This window comes from Lampetra fluviatilis, chromosome 4 (assembly GCF_964198595.1).
Source record: "Lampetra fluviatilis chromosome 4, kcLamFluv1.1, whole genome shotgun sequence".
Taxonomy (NCBI): domain Eukaryota; kingdom Metazoa; phylum Chordata; class Hyperoartia; order Petromyzontiformes; family Petromyzontidae; genus Lampetra; species Lampetra fluviatilis.
The window spans coordinates 20,851,660-20,866,205 of NC_136278.1; the positions used below are offsets into that span (position 1 = coordinate 20,851,660).

A 14,546-nucleotide genomic window follows, 5' to 3' on the forward strand; every position below is an offset into this window, starting at 1 on the left:
CAAACACGTTTCCAGAACAAATTATGCTCGCAATCCAAGGTTTTGCTGTAAAAGCGGAGATGGAGGAGGACTGCTTGAGTGCACGAGCAGCTGAATGACGATTCCTGAGGGGTCTTGCGGGGTTGCGCGGAAAATGCACGGGAAACTATAGCGGTCATGACGGCCTTTTGATGTGGACAGAGGACATGTTGGATCGCTGGCGGCTTGTCATCCCCACCGCTCTCCGGGGTGACTTGGTTCGCGCGCTGCACGAGGATAAGCTGTTGCACCTCGGTGTCCAGAAGTCCTTCTTGACACTGCAGCGTGACTATTATTGGCCGGGGATGACAGCCGAAGTTTCCAGATGGATCCAAGGATGTGCTGAATGCGCGCGCAGGAAACCGCCGCAGCGGAGGTCCCATCCGCCACTGTAATCCATTTCGGTTTCGCGTATCAACGAATTGGTGGCGCTCGATATCCTTGATTCCTTTCTGGCCACTCCACGAGGGAATACATTTCTTTTAGTGGGGGTCGAATGTTTTTCCCGATGGCCTATGGCTTGTAAGCTGCCTGACCAGTCAGCGGCCTCCATTGCGGAGGCGTTTTTGTACGGTTATGTGATGGACAAGGGAGCCCCGGAGCAATTGTTTACTGACCAGGGGCGCTATTTCTCGTCTAAATTGCTGTGTGAGGTTTGCGACGCTTTGGGTACTAGGAAAATTAGGACGTCGCCATACCACCCACAGACGGATGGGATGTTGGAGCGCCTGAATAGAACTTTGACCTCCATGCTCTGTCAGGCGGTCGACGCTGGGCAGACGGATTGGGATTTGCATGTGCCGAGTATACTCGCCGCGTATAGGATGGCCCCTCATGCTTCCACGGGGTTTTCGCCATTTTTTTCTCATGTATGGGAGGGAGAATGTGCCCTCTATAGATGCCCAATTGGGTTCGTCACTGGATAAAGGGAAATCTAGATTGTCTGAGCATGTGCAAATTTCCCTACAGTGCATTTCTACGGCTCGAGATGCGGCCAGAGTTAACGCCGCCAAAAAATAGGTGTGCAGTGAACATAATGCAGGGAAGCGGGATCACGTGTTGCCGTGGTCTATCGGCGACAAAGCATGGTTGCATTGCCCCCAGGTGTCGGACGGGACATCTCCTAAGTTACATAAGCCCTGGCAAGGACCCGTGAAAGTGGTCGAGGTGAAACAGCCACAATGTGTGCGTATCCGAGTGGGCCGTCGCCGTTGGTTCGTCCATCCTTCTCGGTTGAAGCCATTTGTCCCTCCACGTATCGCCTCTTCATCTCCAACGATTGACCTGCCGGTGTCTGATTTGTCCGACGGGCCGGGGATTATTGTGCTGTAGAGCTCTCCCGATGCGTTGTACACATGTTGTACCGCGTGTTGTTCGGCACGATGTCCAACGTTTCACGCAACATGCTGAAAACGAATAAAAAAACATCCCGAGCACGTTGGGAGAGAAATGTCGGAACATCGTGTGCCGGACAAACGGGCGGTAACAACATGGCACAGCCAGAAAGCACGCGACGGACCAATGGCCCTCGTGTGCTCAAGTAATGATGACCCATTCCACGAGCGTTGAGAAACGTCTGCACGCCTCCCTTACCTGCGGTGGCGATCTGACAGCAACGACGTCTGGTTACCGCTGCAGGTCGCCCTCTCTCGTTTGCAGCGGTCACCTGGAGACGGGCAGCACAGCAAAGGCGACGGTGATGACAAAAGCACTCCTGCTGCCTCTCCTCCCTTCTCCTGCAATGCCACCTAAAACAAAGCCCCCCTTCTCTTCTGAAATCCCAGCTTATCTCTCAACTCCTCACTCCCGTGCGCGCGATGCCTTTCTCCGCGTTTCTGAGCCGGCTCCCCCAAACCTCTCGGGTCTGTGGCGCCCACGAGACAGGCCGTGTTCGGTCGCTTTTTGTTCTTGCCGACAACAAAGTGGGGGTAGAGATTGTCGAGTGAGGCAACCCCGAGTGGTGTGGACGGGTGCGGCTGCTGTAAAGCAACGTGGACACCAACCACAAAAGCAACGACGTTATCTATGTTTACCCTGCTGATGGATGTCCCCCCTCTGTTTAACCAGATTGCAGCCCAGCGGTATTTACAAGGCTCCTATACAAGGGATGTAAAGGTGAGCTCGAGTGGGCAATAACCTGTAACAACGTAGAATGGAGGCAATGGTAGTCCTCGATACGCTGATAATCTTTGAATGATTGCCATCGGGGTATAATTTACTAAGTGTCTGTAGTCGATGAGAAAACTGGTGATCCGTATGTGGAATTTTTTTTAAACAACTTTCAGTTACGTTTCCATCTTTCACTTCACTGCAGACACAGCACTGCAGGTGCTTTCTCACGAACCTACAACTTTCCAACTTCTTCTCGCAACCCAGCAGTAAGTTCCCTTCACCGCATCTCTACATGCGCTTTTCAATCTAGATTGAAAACTCATTTCTTTAGAACTGCTTTTTTGTTTGGTTAGTTACCCTTCCCCGTACTTCCAATTGGTACGGTTGGCTACGTACGGTGCGAAAGAAGTTCAACGTACTGTACGTACATACAAGCCGGATCCTGGTGATTTAGAACCAGACGGTTGAAACCAGTCCATAGTTTTACTTAATTGATTGATTTTGGGGTAAAATCAATCGGTCTGAAAACACAATCGGCAGACGGACTGGATGGATATACGGTATTTTTAATTACACTATATATCTGGAGACATAACACAATGAGTTTGCATACAATGGTAAATAAACTGCTTTTGATGGTGCACACTTCTCATTACTTTAATACAGTCTAAACATAAACGTCGTCGCTTTAATGTTAGCAAAAGCGGACTTTAAAACAAAGAAATTAACAAAATCAATGCGCGTACGTGGTGTGTAAATGATTAGCTCGTGAAATGTTGACTCGACGCGTGGCTCACACAGAGCAGGTACGAGGGAGGTGCCAGGGTGGGGGCTCTCCCCCCTCCTCCACCCCCCCTCTCCACAAACCCCCTCCACCCCCCCTCCACCCCCTCCACCCCCCACGACCACCCCCACCCAGTTGGCACTCAGCCCTGGTGCCCCACCAAAGGCAAAGATGCCCCCGTGTAGTAGTAGCCTGTAACAGACACTTGTGGCAAGTGCTGTTGGCCACTAGCACCCACGAAGGCCGGCACGGCACACGAGGGGGCGGCGGTAGCCAGCACCACGCACGGCCGCCTTTGTCTCCCCCCAGTGGCGATGTTCACTCACACAACGCACCAGGTACTCGTTTAAGGTTGAGTCGACCTAGGGGAGGCCCAGGACTGGTGCAGATAATCGTCACTTGCTGTTGGTCGTGAACGGAAATCGAACTCGGGTCGCCGGGTTTGTAGCGCAGCACAGCGCTAACCGCTGCACCACCGCTCCCCACATGACAAAGATCCCCCGTATAGCCTTAACAGACTGTAGGGGGCAAGTGCTGTTAGCGAGCACCTATGAAGGCCGGCACGGCACACGAAGGGGTGGGTGGCCAGCACCACGCCCGGCCGCCTTTGTCTCCCCAGTGGCGATGTTTACACACACCGGACCAGATACTGATTTGAGGCTGAGTCGACCTAGGGGAGGCCCAGGACCGGTTCAGACAATCGTCACCGGTGTTGGCCGTGAGCGGGAATCGAACTCGGGTCGCCGGGTTCGTAGCGCAGCACAGCGCTAACCGCTGCACCACCGCTCCCCACACACGCGCACGGGCACGCGCGTGCACACACAACCCACTCACTCCCAGCGAGATGCGGTGACTCATTAACATTTGGCGGGGGGGGGTTACGCGGTTCAGTTTGTGACGTTGCGTTTGCAATTCGATGTTAAAAACGTATGACGCCCTGACAACGATTGTTTAAGGGCGCTTTATAAATGATTATTACAATATTGTGATTCTGTCATAGAAGCTGGTTCGTAAGTGTGGATGTTCGGAAGTCGGGTGTTCATAAGTCGGGTGGCCGTAAGTCGGGTGAGCGTAAGTCGAAGACTAATAGTCGCGCTACCCCACGAAAGCTGTTGCGTGGCTCACAAATGTAAAACATGGACGTGCACATGTGTAATAAAAGACTCGGACGCTTCTCTCTGTCCTGTGTCCTTTATTTGGGTTCGATCTCTTTTCCCTCACGGTACTCCCCTATATACTCTCCACTCTGCAGCCCCAGGCTGCTGTCGCTCACGTAGCCCAAACTCCCTCCTAGCAGCCCCGTCGCTGTCACGTCGTGCAGACCCCTGCTGCCGACTCCTCCCTTGCAGACCCGCTGCTCTCTGCAGCCTCCTCGCTGCTCCTCCTGCCCCGGGGTCGGTCACCGTTGGCCGACGGTGCCGATCCTCGTGGCTCGGGTGTGTGGCGACCTCGCCACTCTCTCTCACCCTTCGCCCTGCGTGGCCTCTCACTTTTCCCAGTCCCCGATCACTCCCGACTGCTTCTGGTTACCCCCCTTATAGACCCTTACCCTCTCCCCCACGTGACGTAACTCCTCCCCCCATGACGTCACTTCCGGGAGGTCGTTTACGCTCGCATTACACCACCCTCCCCCGTAGAGAAAATCCAGCCGACCTCGGCTGAACACAACTCCAATAAGCAATGCGAGCGAACACGACCGAATACGAAAAAGGACACAGAACACACGATACTATACGGAAAGAACAAGAACACAACACAACAATTAACGAAATGTGAGGGATTTCGAGCGGGTGCGGGTCGCCGGGCCGTCCCGGACGGTCGGTGGCCCTCCCGCCGAGCGGGAACGTGGCAGGGTTTTAAGAGCGACAGGCTGAAGTTCGTCTGTCGCTATTGGAGGCCTGGCAACGTCCCGGTCCCCTATTTTCAAAGGCGCAGCATCAGAGGCGTCCCGCGATCGTGCCCGCGGCGGGGTAGGAAGGGCTGCGGGCCTCAAAGGTTCCGCAGCCGTGGTAGGCACACCCCGAGCTGGGTCTGCTTTCCCCTGCCGCGTCACGCCGGTTCATCTGTGAAAGGCACGACAGGCGCTCTAGCAAAGTCAGCAGGCACAGGCAAGGGCGAGTCGGCAGCAACAGACCCCGGCAAGGCAACCTCAGGAGATGACGCATCCGGTCGAGGGGCCACGTATGGTTTCAACCGAGATGTATGGACGAACCAACGCCGAGAACCAAACCGAACACGCGCCGACTGTGGGTTGGGAACCTCGATGAGGCGAACCGGCCCTTGCCATGGCTTATGTAATTTAGGAGAGGTACCTGGCCGCACCTGTGGACAATGGAGCCAGGCCAGGTCCCCCGTTTTCCAAGGGCATTCCCCTTTTGAACGTCGCGCACACCGCTCGTTCCGAGCCTGGGCTTTGGCCGTAGCCATGCGAGCCTCCACCCGCGCCTCAGTGACTCGGCGAACGGTGTCCTGAATGTAATCAGGAAGAGGCTTGACAGGTCCCCTCGCCTCGGTTCCCAACTGTTCATTAATCGGCGGTACGTTTTCACGACCGTACATTAGAAAAAACGGCGAATATCCTGTAGCCGCATGTGGCGTCATCCGGTACGCTGAAAGCACCCCAGGGATATGCAAATCCCAATCCGATTGTTTTTCACTAACCGTATGGCACAACATGGCGGACAGGGTCCGATTAAGCCGTTCCACCATACCATCCGTTTGTGGGTGGTAGGGAGATGTCCGTATTTTTTTTGTACCCAGCGCCGCACACACCTCCCCCAACAATTTGGAGGAAAAATTCCGGCCTTGGTCTGTAAGGAGCCTCTCCGGCACCCCTTTGTCCATAACATACCCAAAAAGAAAGGCGTCCGTGATAGACGCCGCTGACTGGTCAGGCAAAGGCCAGGCCACCGGCCAGCGGGAGAGGTACTCCACCCCTACCAGCAAATATTTATTTCCCCTAGCGGATGGCGGAAAGGGTCCCAAAATATCTAACGCCACCAACTCATTAACTCGAGACACCTGGATGGATTGTATCGGCGGTACATATGGATGTTTAGGCTGCTTACGGCGGGCACAATCGGGACACGCGCGAACGTGCCCGACGACATCCGTCGTCATGCCGTGCCAATAGTAGTCTCGCTGCAGCGTCAATAGCGTCTTCTGCACCCCCAGATGTAAAAGCGTGTCACAATGCAGAGTCCTCATCAATTCGTACCACAATGATGCCGGTACAACCAGACGCCAGCGTTCCTGCATCCCTTCCCTCCACATCAGCAAGCCATCACGGAGAGCGGTTTCCGGCACGCCGCCCGCACAGAGTCGCCCACTCCCCTTGACAGGCCGCTTACGTAACGTTACCAAGGAATCATCCAACATCTGTTCCCGAATCCACACAGACCTCGGGAGATGTAGAATGCCATCAGCCGGTCCCCCATCAGCCGGCCCCGGCTCAAGTGGAGCTTCCGGCACTTCGACTGCCAGCGCGACAGGCGGAGGGGGGTGCTGAATCGGGCCACACCTATGCGTCCCCGACGCACATGCGCAAGGGGATCGCTGCGGCAGCCTGGAAAGTGCGTCCGCATTAGCGTGACGCACTCCCTTCCGATGGTGAATTTGGAAGGAAAATTCTTGCAGCGTGTCCAACCATCGCGCCAGCTGGCCGGATGGTTGGTCCATTTTAAGAGCATACTGCAAGGCCGCATGATCCGTGCGAACCATAACGAACGACCGTACAGATACGGTCGAAATTGGCGGAGAAAAAAAACAATAGCCAAAAGTTCCCTGCGAGTGACACAGTAGCGGGTTTCAGTGGGAGACAAAACCCGGCTACCATACGCGACCACGCGTTCTACACCATCTTTGGACTGAGATAACACCGCCCCAATACCCGTGTCACTCGCGTCCGTATCCAGAATGAAGGGATGCGCAAAATCCGGATAATCCAACGTCGGTGCCGTAGCCAATAGATCGCGTAGGCCTCGAAACGCCGCCTCCTCTGGGGTCCCCAAGCAAACTTGTGTCCTTTACCCGTCAGGAGATGCAAAGGCCTCGCGATCGTAGCAAAATTTGGAACAAACCTCTGATAATATGAGGCGAACCCCAAAAACCGACGCACATCCCCCACCGTGGCAGGGGTTGGCCAGTCACGGACGCACGCAGTTTTGTCCGGATCCGTGGCCACCCCGTCCGCACTGATGATGTGGCCCAAATAACGCACGGAGTGTTGCAGCAGGTGACATTTCTTGGGCTTAAATTTCAAATTAGCAGAACGCATCCTGGTGAACACGGCCTCCAACCGCGATAAATGCTCGTCAAATGTGCGGCTGAAAACGATAATATCGTCCAAATATATAAGACATGTCTCCCACTGCAACCCCGTTAATACCAACTCCATCAACCTCTGAAAAGTGGCAGGGGCCGCATTCAGCCCCATCGGAAGACAGTTAAATTGAAATAACCCCTGCGGCGTACGGAAAGCAGTCTTTTCTCGCGAGGACTCGTCGAGGGGAAGCTGCCAGAAGCCCGAAGAGAGATCTAGCGTTGAAAAGAACTTCGCCCCCGACAAGGCATCGAGAGAGTCGTCCATACGCGGCAGGGGATACGCATCTGCCACCGACACCTTATTTAATTTACGAAAGTCTACACAAAATCGCAATTTGCCATCTTTTTTCTTGACCAAAACAACAGGTGCGCCCCATGGGCTGTTAGACGGAGATATTATGTCCGCAGCCAACATGTCATCCACTGCCCCTCGAACATGCTCTCGCTCAGCTGGACTCATCCGATGCGAGTTCAACCGAATAGGGGCAGCGTCCCCTGTGTCAATATGATGGTAAAGCAACGAGGTGCGTCCTAAGTCCAAATCATCGGAACTAAACACATCGGAATAGCTCGATAACAATTTACGAATCGCACAACGCTGTTCCCCAGAAAGAGCTGAATTCTCCCCACACAATTCAGCAATCCAGCGGTCATCCACAGCTCCGGGCCCCGAAACACCTCCAACAACCCCCCGGCCGGACAGATCATCATGAGCTGTAAACGCAGTAGTGGCATGTGCCACAACGGTACCCGCCGGCACACACACGCTTTCGGCACTCGCGTTAAGCACCTGCAAAAACGGCTGCTGGTCTGGCCTAACAATAGTTTGTGCCCCAACCAGCGCCGATCCACCCGTGATGGTGGCGGACGGTGACAACAAAACCCCAATCGCTCCTTGACGACCAGGTACAGGCTTCCGATAACGCAAAGGAATGAGAATCTGTGAGCCAGGTGGAATATCAACAGACACTTCGGACAACGCCTGCACCTGGGCGACAGAAGCAGGTCGCCCCCAGGGCGACGGCAAAAAGGCAATTTTACGGCCTTCCGGTAATTGAATGCAGTTCTCATTAATTCTAATTAAAATGGGCATTTTGGCCAGAAAATCGGTCCCTAATAAACAAGGAACCGCAAGAGACCTCGAAATTAACACAATTCCCGAGGCCGACACTCCCCCGATAGTAATTGTAGCGTACACCTGGCCCACAATGCCCATGCTACCCCCGTTCGCGGCGACGCAGGAAGCGTAAGCCGGACTCACGGCCTCTGGTGGGATGTTCAAGAGATGGAATATTACATCCGAAATAATGGTCGCGGACGCTCCGGAATCTACCAAAATCCGTACGTCCACCCCTTGTATCGACCCAGGTACGGTGGACGAACCGGTAGCAGCCGCGACGACCCGCCGAGCCAACTTACGCCACTGCGTTACCGAACGACAAGGCACAGTCAATGGTCTCCCGTTATTAAAAACACCCGGATCGCATGACAACGGTGATGAGTGAGGTGTCAAGCCTTGCCGGGTGTCTGGTGCGCACCGACTTGCCTGTGCTGGCGAATCCTTCCTTGGAGCGGCCGCTGTCGAGGCCTCCTGCTGGGGCGGACCCGGGACGCGGGCCCAGCAGTCCCTGGCATAATGGCCCTTACGCCCGCAGCGGAAGCAGTCGATGTTGTTGCGCCTTGCTGCGGGCGCCCCGTCCCGACGCGGCCGTGTCGGCGGCGCAGCCCGCGGCTCCGGCCACGGAGCAGCGGCAGCCGACAGCTCCTGCGGGCTCCTGTCGTCCGGCACATAAACAGCTTTCTTGGGGTCCCAACCCACGGCTCCCCCTTCGACGATGGGCCCACCCGTCCACGCCGTAACCTGCTTCCACCGGCGCAGGTTGAACTGGGCGTCCAGACACTTAGCCGCAGCCCGGGATGTGAGCTTCTCGTGACCGCACACCGGCATGGGAATGCCGAGATCCCGGGACAACTCCAACATCTTCCCCAGGATGAGAGGTTCCAACAGGTCAGGCTCCATCTCCGGGTATGCGGCCATTGCCAGCTCCAGTACCGCGCCCCTATACGCCACCGGAGACTCCTCGGGTGCGCGTTGTCGTTGCACAAACCGGCGATGAGCGTCATCCGGCGGCTCGTAAGCGTCTGCCATTTCGTCGAACACACCACGCAATGTTTTCTTCTTCGCGGCTTTTATAGAGCGAAAGAATCTAACGGACTCATCATCAAGGAGAGTCGGAAGAACTTCTAATGCCTCGGCGTCAGTCCACCTCGCCGAGCGCATCGCTGCCAAAAATCTGCAGGCGAACACACTCCAATCGCCCCCGATGGAGAATTCCTTGACAGTCGTTAGGTGACGACTGCGACGCCTTGGCGCGTTCCCTCCAGCCGCTGACTCTTCCGGTGGCATGTTCAACATGGCGTCACAGCGTGGTGTCGACAAGATGGCGGCCTTCCGTCGCGGAGGGCCCAAAATGGCGGCTTCCCGCCTTTCGTCGTGCGCCACGCCCAAGATGGCGTCTTCATGCCGCGTGGCTGATGGCGTCGACATTGAAGACAACCCGGGCTCCTGCGGACCACCAACATCGCCTTCCGACGCCGTCCTCGGCGTAACGAGCGCACACAACTGTGCAAGCACGTTCTTGAGAGTTTCAAGTTGCTCCGCCATCTGACTCCATCTCAAATCCGCATCCTTTGGTGCAGACTGGTCCGCCGACGCGGCGACATCTTGGACCCCTGGACCCGCACTCGTCCCAGCACGGATCTCCTCCTCTGCCGGAGTCGGGTCCACCGCAGGAGGAAGGTCATCGTCGTCGGAAGATGAAGCCGATGCCGGAGACGGAATATTCTTTTTTCTCAGTTGTTTAGCCATACCGTTCGACTTTGACACCAGTGTAATAAAAGACTCGGACGCTTCTCTCTGTCCTGTGTCCTTTATTTGGGTTCGATCTCTTTTCCCTCACGGTACTCCCCTATATACTCTCCACTCTGCAGCCCCAGGCTGCTGTCGCTCACGTAGCCCAAACTCCCTCCTAGCAGCCCCGTCGCTGTCACGTCGTGCAGACCCCTGCTGCCGACTCCTCCCTTGCAGACCCGCTGCTCTCTGCAGCCTCCTCGCTGCTCCTCCTGCCCCGGGGTCGGTCACCGTTGGCCGACGGTGCCGATCCTCGTGGCTCGGGTGTGTGGCGACCTCGCCACTCTCTCTCACCCTTCGCCCTGCGTGGCCTCTCACTTTTCCCAGTCCCCGATCACTCCCGACTGCTTCCGGTTACCCCCCTTATAGACCCTTACCCTCTCCCCCACGTGACGTAACTCCTCCCCCCATGACGTCACTTCCGGGAGGTCGTTTACGCCCGCATTACACATGTACACGTCTTTCCATTATGCTGAAGAAAAAAGAAGTGAGCGCACGGCCAAAGGGAAACATTCACACCCACGTTCCTGGCGCGTGGTCTTTGCGCAGCATCCCCAAGAAGTCGCCCACCTAGGGGAGCTGACCACGTTTCCTTGGGCATCAAGGCTGCTTCACTCTGACCGCGGTCTCCCACCACTTCCCTTCGTGAACGTACAAGCTCACCACGTGGCTAGCAGCCCGCAGCGATGCGGGCAGCTGCTTTCAAGTCAGCGTGCACTCGTCTCAGAAGGACATCTGACCTGTAAAGTGTGTATAGTCAACAAAATATGACCATTTGCAGACAGCCCATTATCAATCAGTCCACTGCTGGATGAATGCTTCCGCGCGCCACGTCGTTCATGGGGGTCATTTGGTCATAATTCACTTTGGGGTTTGTCATCATTGTGGCACAAGAACACCATGACATATTACGGGCAGAAGAATATCCTGCATTACCAGAAGATACATTGTCTTGAGTGGTGTATCACTATACAGCTGGCAACATCCGGGGACTTTTGATGTCCCAGGAATACTTATACATTGCCCAGGACAGCTGACCTAGGAAATGGATCCTGCACAACCATATTCACCACACTTCTCGTTTGGTTTGGTGAGGAGCAAAGTGAAGATCTGCAACCTGCATTCAACCTCAAGCAAGACCATGAATGTTATTAATATATATATATATTTACTAGGTAAGGCCCACTGAGCTATATCGCTCTTAGTCAGCAGCGACCTGGCCACAAAAGGTAGCTCAACGGAGTGCCTCATCACGTGGACATTTAAAACGGCCAAATACTCTAAATGCATGTTGATTCTAAATGTAGAGGGGGGAAATCGGAGGACCCAGAGAAAAATCGGAAGTCATGCACACTCCAAATATACAGGCATCGTCATGGTCGGGATCGAACCAACGACCTCCTGCATACCAGGCGAGGGAATGAACACCTCGCCACCGCGGCATCCACTGACACGCCGCCACTGTATTCACCAGGGGCAGTAACCCCTTTGTGTTACTGTATGCGTTGGTGTTCAGAAATATGTGTTGCCTCCACAGAGTAAGTCTGCGACTCAGTTGAATCCACAACATATTTAATCTCCTAGCGCTTTAGTGATTCCCTGCAGATTCTTTTCAAGGAGCATAAACCATCATCACGCAAACTCCGCTCATCCTCGCAGCAACAGCTTTTGGCTAACCATCGAACAAAGACGGTTCACCGCATCGCGCGCTTTCAGACGCGCTTCTGCGGCCGTCTGGAACGTTCTTCTTTCCGATATTAGAAAGCCACTGGAGCTGTGCACTCTTCAATAATCTCGATTGAAAACTAATTTCTTTCGAACTGTTTTTTTTTTAGCTTGTTCTCCTTCTCCCGCACCTCCGATGAACACGGTTGGCTACGTATGGTACGTATGGTACGAAATAAGTTCAACATACGCGTGTATAGAAGTTACGAAACGGCTGCAGAAACTGATCTGTGCCACGGGTGGTGACAATTGACCACTAAGCCGCCGCTGGCTGTTGAAAATGAACATTTTTGTTGCATTGTCATGGCTTGTGAAGGCGAGCGGGGATGGGGCAAAGTGACTTTACAACTGACAATTGTTTTACAAAGCTGCGCCATATAATACAACTATCAATGAAAAATCCTATTTAATATTCAGGACGACGTACAGAAGTTCAACATACATGCGTGTGTTGAACTTCTTTCGCACCGTACGTAGCCAACCGTGCTAATCGATTCCGTCATGGCGGTAATCGATTCGGTCGTAACGGTATTTCAGCAAGCTCTTGGGAAAAAAACGAGCAGAGGCAGGAAAAATGTTCCATGTACTTAGGGTAATGAAACAACTGTGTGGACTATTTGTGTGTTTTCCAAATATATATATAAACCACCGAGTTTCAAAAATGTAATGTCTCAAAACAATGTCATGGGCAAACACGGGTCTCCAACCAGAGGCTAAATTATGTCTTCTAAATGTAAGGAACACTGTGCACTTTCCACAATACACAACATTCAGGGGGCTGATTGCAGAGTGTAGAAGCAACACGTGAAAATACTCCAAAGCAACGACGATAAAGTCTGTTCTAAGTAACATAGTTCAGCTTTTCACCTTTGACTGCAAATTATAAAAAAAATATTACGAAACTTAAATTAAAAAAATGTTTCCTGGGGTAGGGTCACACAGCCATTACAATCAACTATTGCTAGTTTGAAAATGAATTTCTTCAGAACTGCTTTTTTGCGTCTACTTTGTATTCCTTCCCCCCGCACCTCCGATTAGCACGGTTGGCTACGTACGGTGCGAAAGAAGTTCGACATACATACTCGACCTCAGAACTCAACTTACCGACTTCCACTTCACAGCTGCCCTGGGTCCAATAACGCAGCGCAACAATTGCAGCGAGTCCAAGTCCTCCCGTTCATCCCGAGTCCTACGGACGCACGGAGCTCTTGAGACCCACGGAGGGAAGTATGCACGTGCGGAGTCCACGGATGGCGCGTTCGCAGGTGCAGCGACGGGGGCGCTCCTCCCGTCGTGCCGAGGGGAGTTTCGCAACCCTCGAGCAACTTCCTCCTCTCGCCACTCAAACCCGCAAGCCACCCAGGACGGGGGCCTTACTCAACAGAAACGCAGCAACCGCCACCCCCCCCCACTCCAAACGTTGCCGGCTGGGAAGTTCCTTTATAACCGGGCAACATTTTTTTTTGTATGCCAAGAATTGGACAAAATGAAACATTGGTCGTATGTGCTGTATATATGTTGAACCAAAGAAACACTGGTGTACCAGCAGACGGAGAACGCAGGAAACACTTCCTCTGTAGGACGTGCAAGTATGTATGTTGATCCTCTATCCCACCGTACGTAGCTCCAGTCGCTTCCTATTATCTGCAGGATGCCACCTGTCTTGATTTCCCCAGGACAATCCACTTTGAGGTGAGCATTAAACGTTCAAAGTCCCAGTTTTATCACGTGGTTCTCCCCTCTTCAGAGGCGGAGACCATAAATGCAGTGTGTGCACACCAGGACTGGATGCCACTTTCACGTGAAATCAGCCCACGTCAACTCAAAAGACGCATCTACCTTTCCTCCGTCGGTAAATTACATTTTGGTTGCAGAGTTGAAGGGAAAAATAACTATGAAATTACTCATTAGTAATGCAATAAAAATGCGTCTTGATGTTTTTTTTTAATTAACAGTTATTAAAATACTTGTAAAAATGTAATAAAACAAAGTGATTAAAAGCAATGTAGAATTTAAATAATGTGCAGGGAAATTGTGGCTATAAGTACAGGGCAATGTGGAAGTTAACAAACTTGTGGTTTTAAAAACTATTAAAATGAGGTTAAGAAGCCATTCAATCAAACTAAATTACTGTATAATGTAGTGCACAACTTATTACGCCTGTGCTCTTGATTTAAAATTTCTGTAGATTTTACATCTCACATAAATTGGTGGGTGTCAGGTTCTTATTGATAGTGCGTGTTTATGTGACAATCAGTGACCCTGGTATTGTACTAAATACCCATGATACCTGGAATGATGGCAACTCGAGTTCATGGATGTGAAGTGCTCTTCGTGTAATCTTTACAACAGCAATACCAATACCACGGCAATGCCTAGAAATTTCAGGGTTAAGATGACTTGGAATTGCCTATACCTCAAGATTTTACTCAATTGAGGGATGTATTAGATGGGTCAATACTCGGTATTGACATTACAGGAAAGATGATTATGCACCATTATCATTCTTAATTATGCCACCATTCATGAGTGAAGTCACAGGTTAATGCCACAATCCCAATTGAGTAGTTTGTGGGTTATTTTACAAATTTGGACAAAAATAATGGCACACAATGGCCGACTCTTGTGAATGACATCACGGGATCTTTCACATCCACTCTAAAGCAGACAGCG

General features: G+C 52.8%; 1 protein-coding gene and 1 long non-coding RNA gene across 2 annotated transcripts in view; one reads left to right on the plus strand and one right to left on the minus strand.

Moving 5' to 3' along the window:
* Window positions 1-1,670, minus strand: part of LOC144931324 (MFS-type transporter SLC18B1-like) — a 78,636-nt gene extending 76,966 nt beyond the window's left edge. Inside the window, exon 1 of the mRNA XM_078855125.1 lies at window positions 1,612-1,670. The gene's annotated coding sequence lies outside the window, so the exon portion shown is untranslated. The remainder of the gene's footprint in view (window positions 1-1,611) is intronic.
* LOC144931648 (uncharacterized) overlaps window positions 1-14,546 on the plus strand; it is a 106,358-nt gene that overhangs the window by 87,344 nt on the left and 4,468 nt on the right. The gene's annotated exons all lie outside the window — the stretch shown is intronic.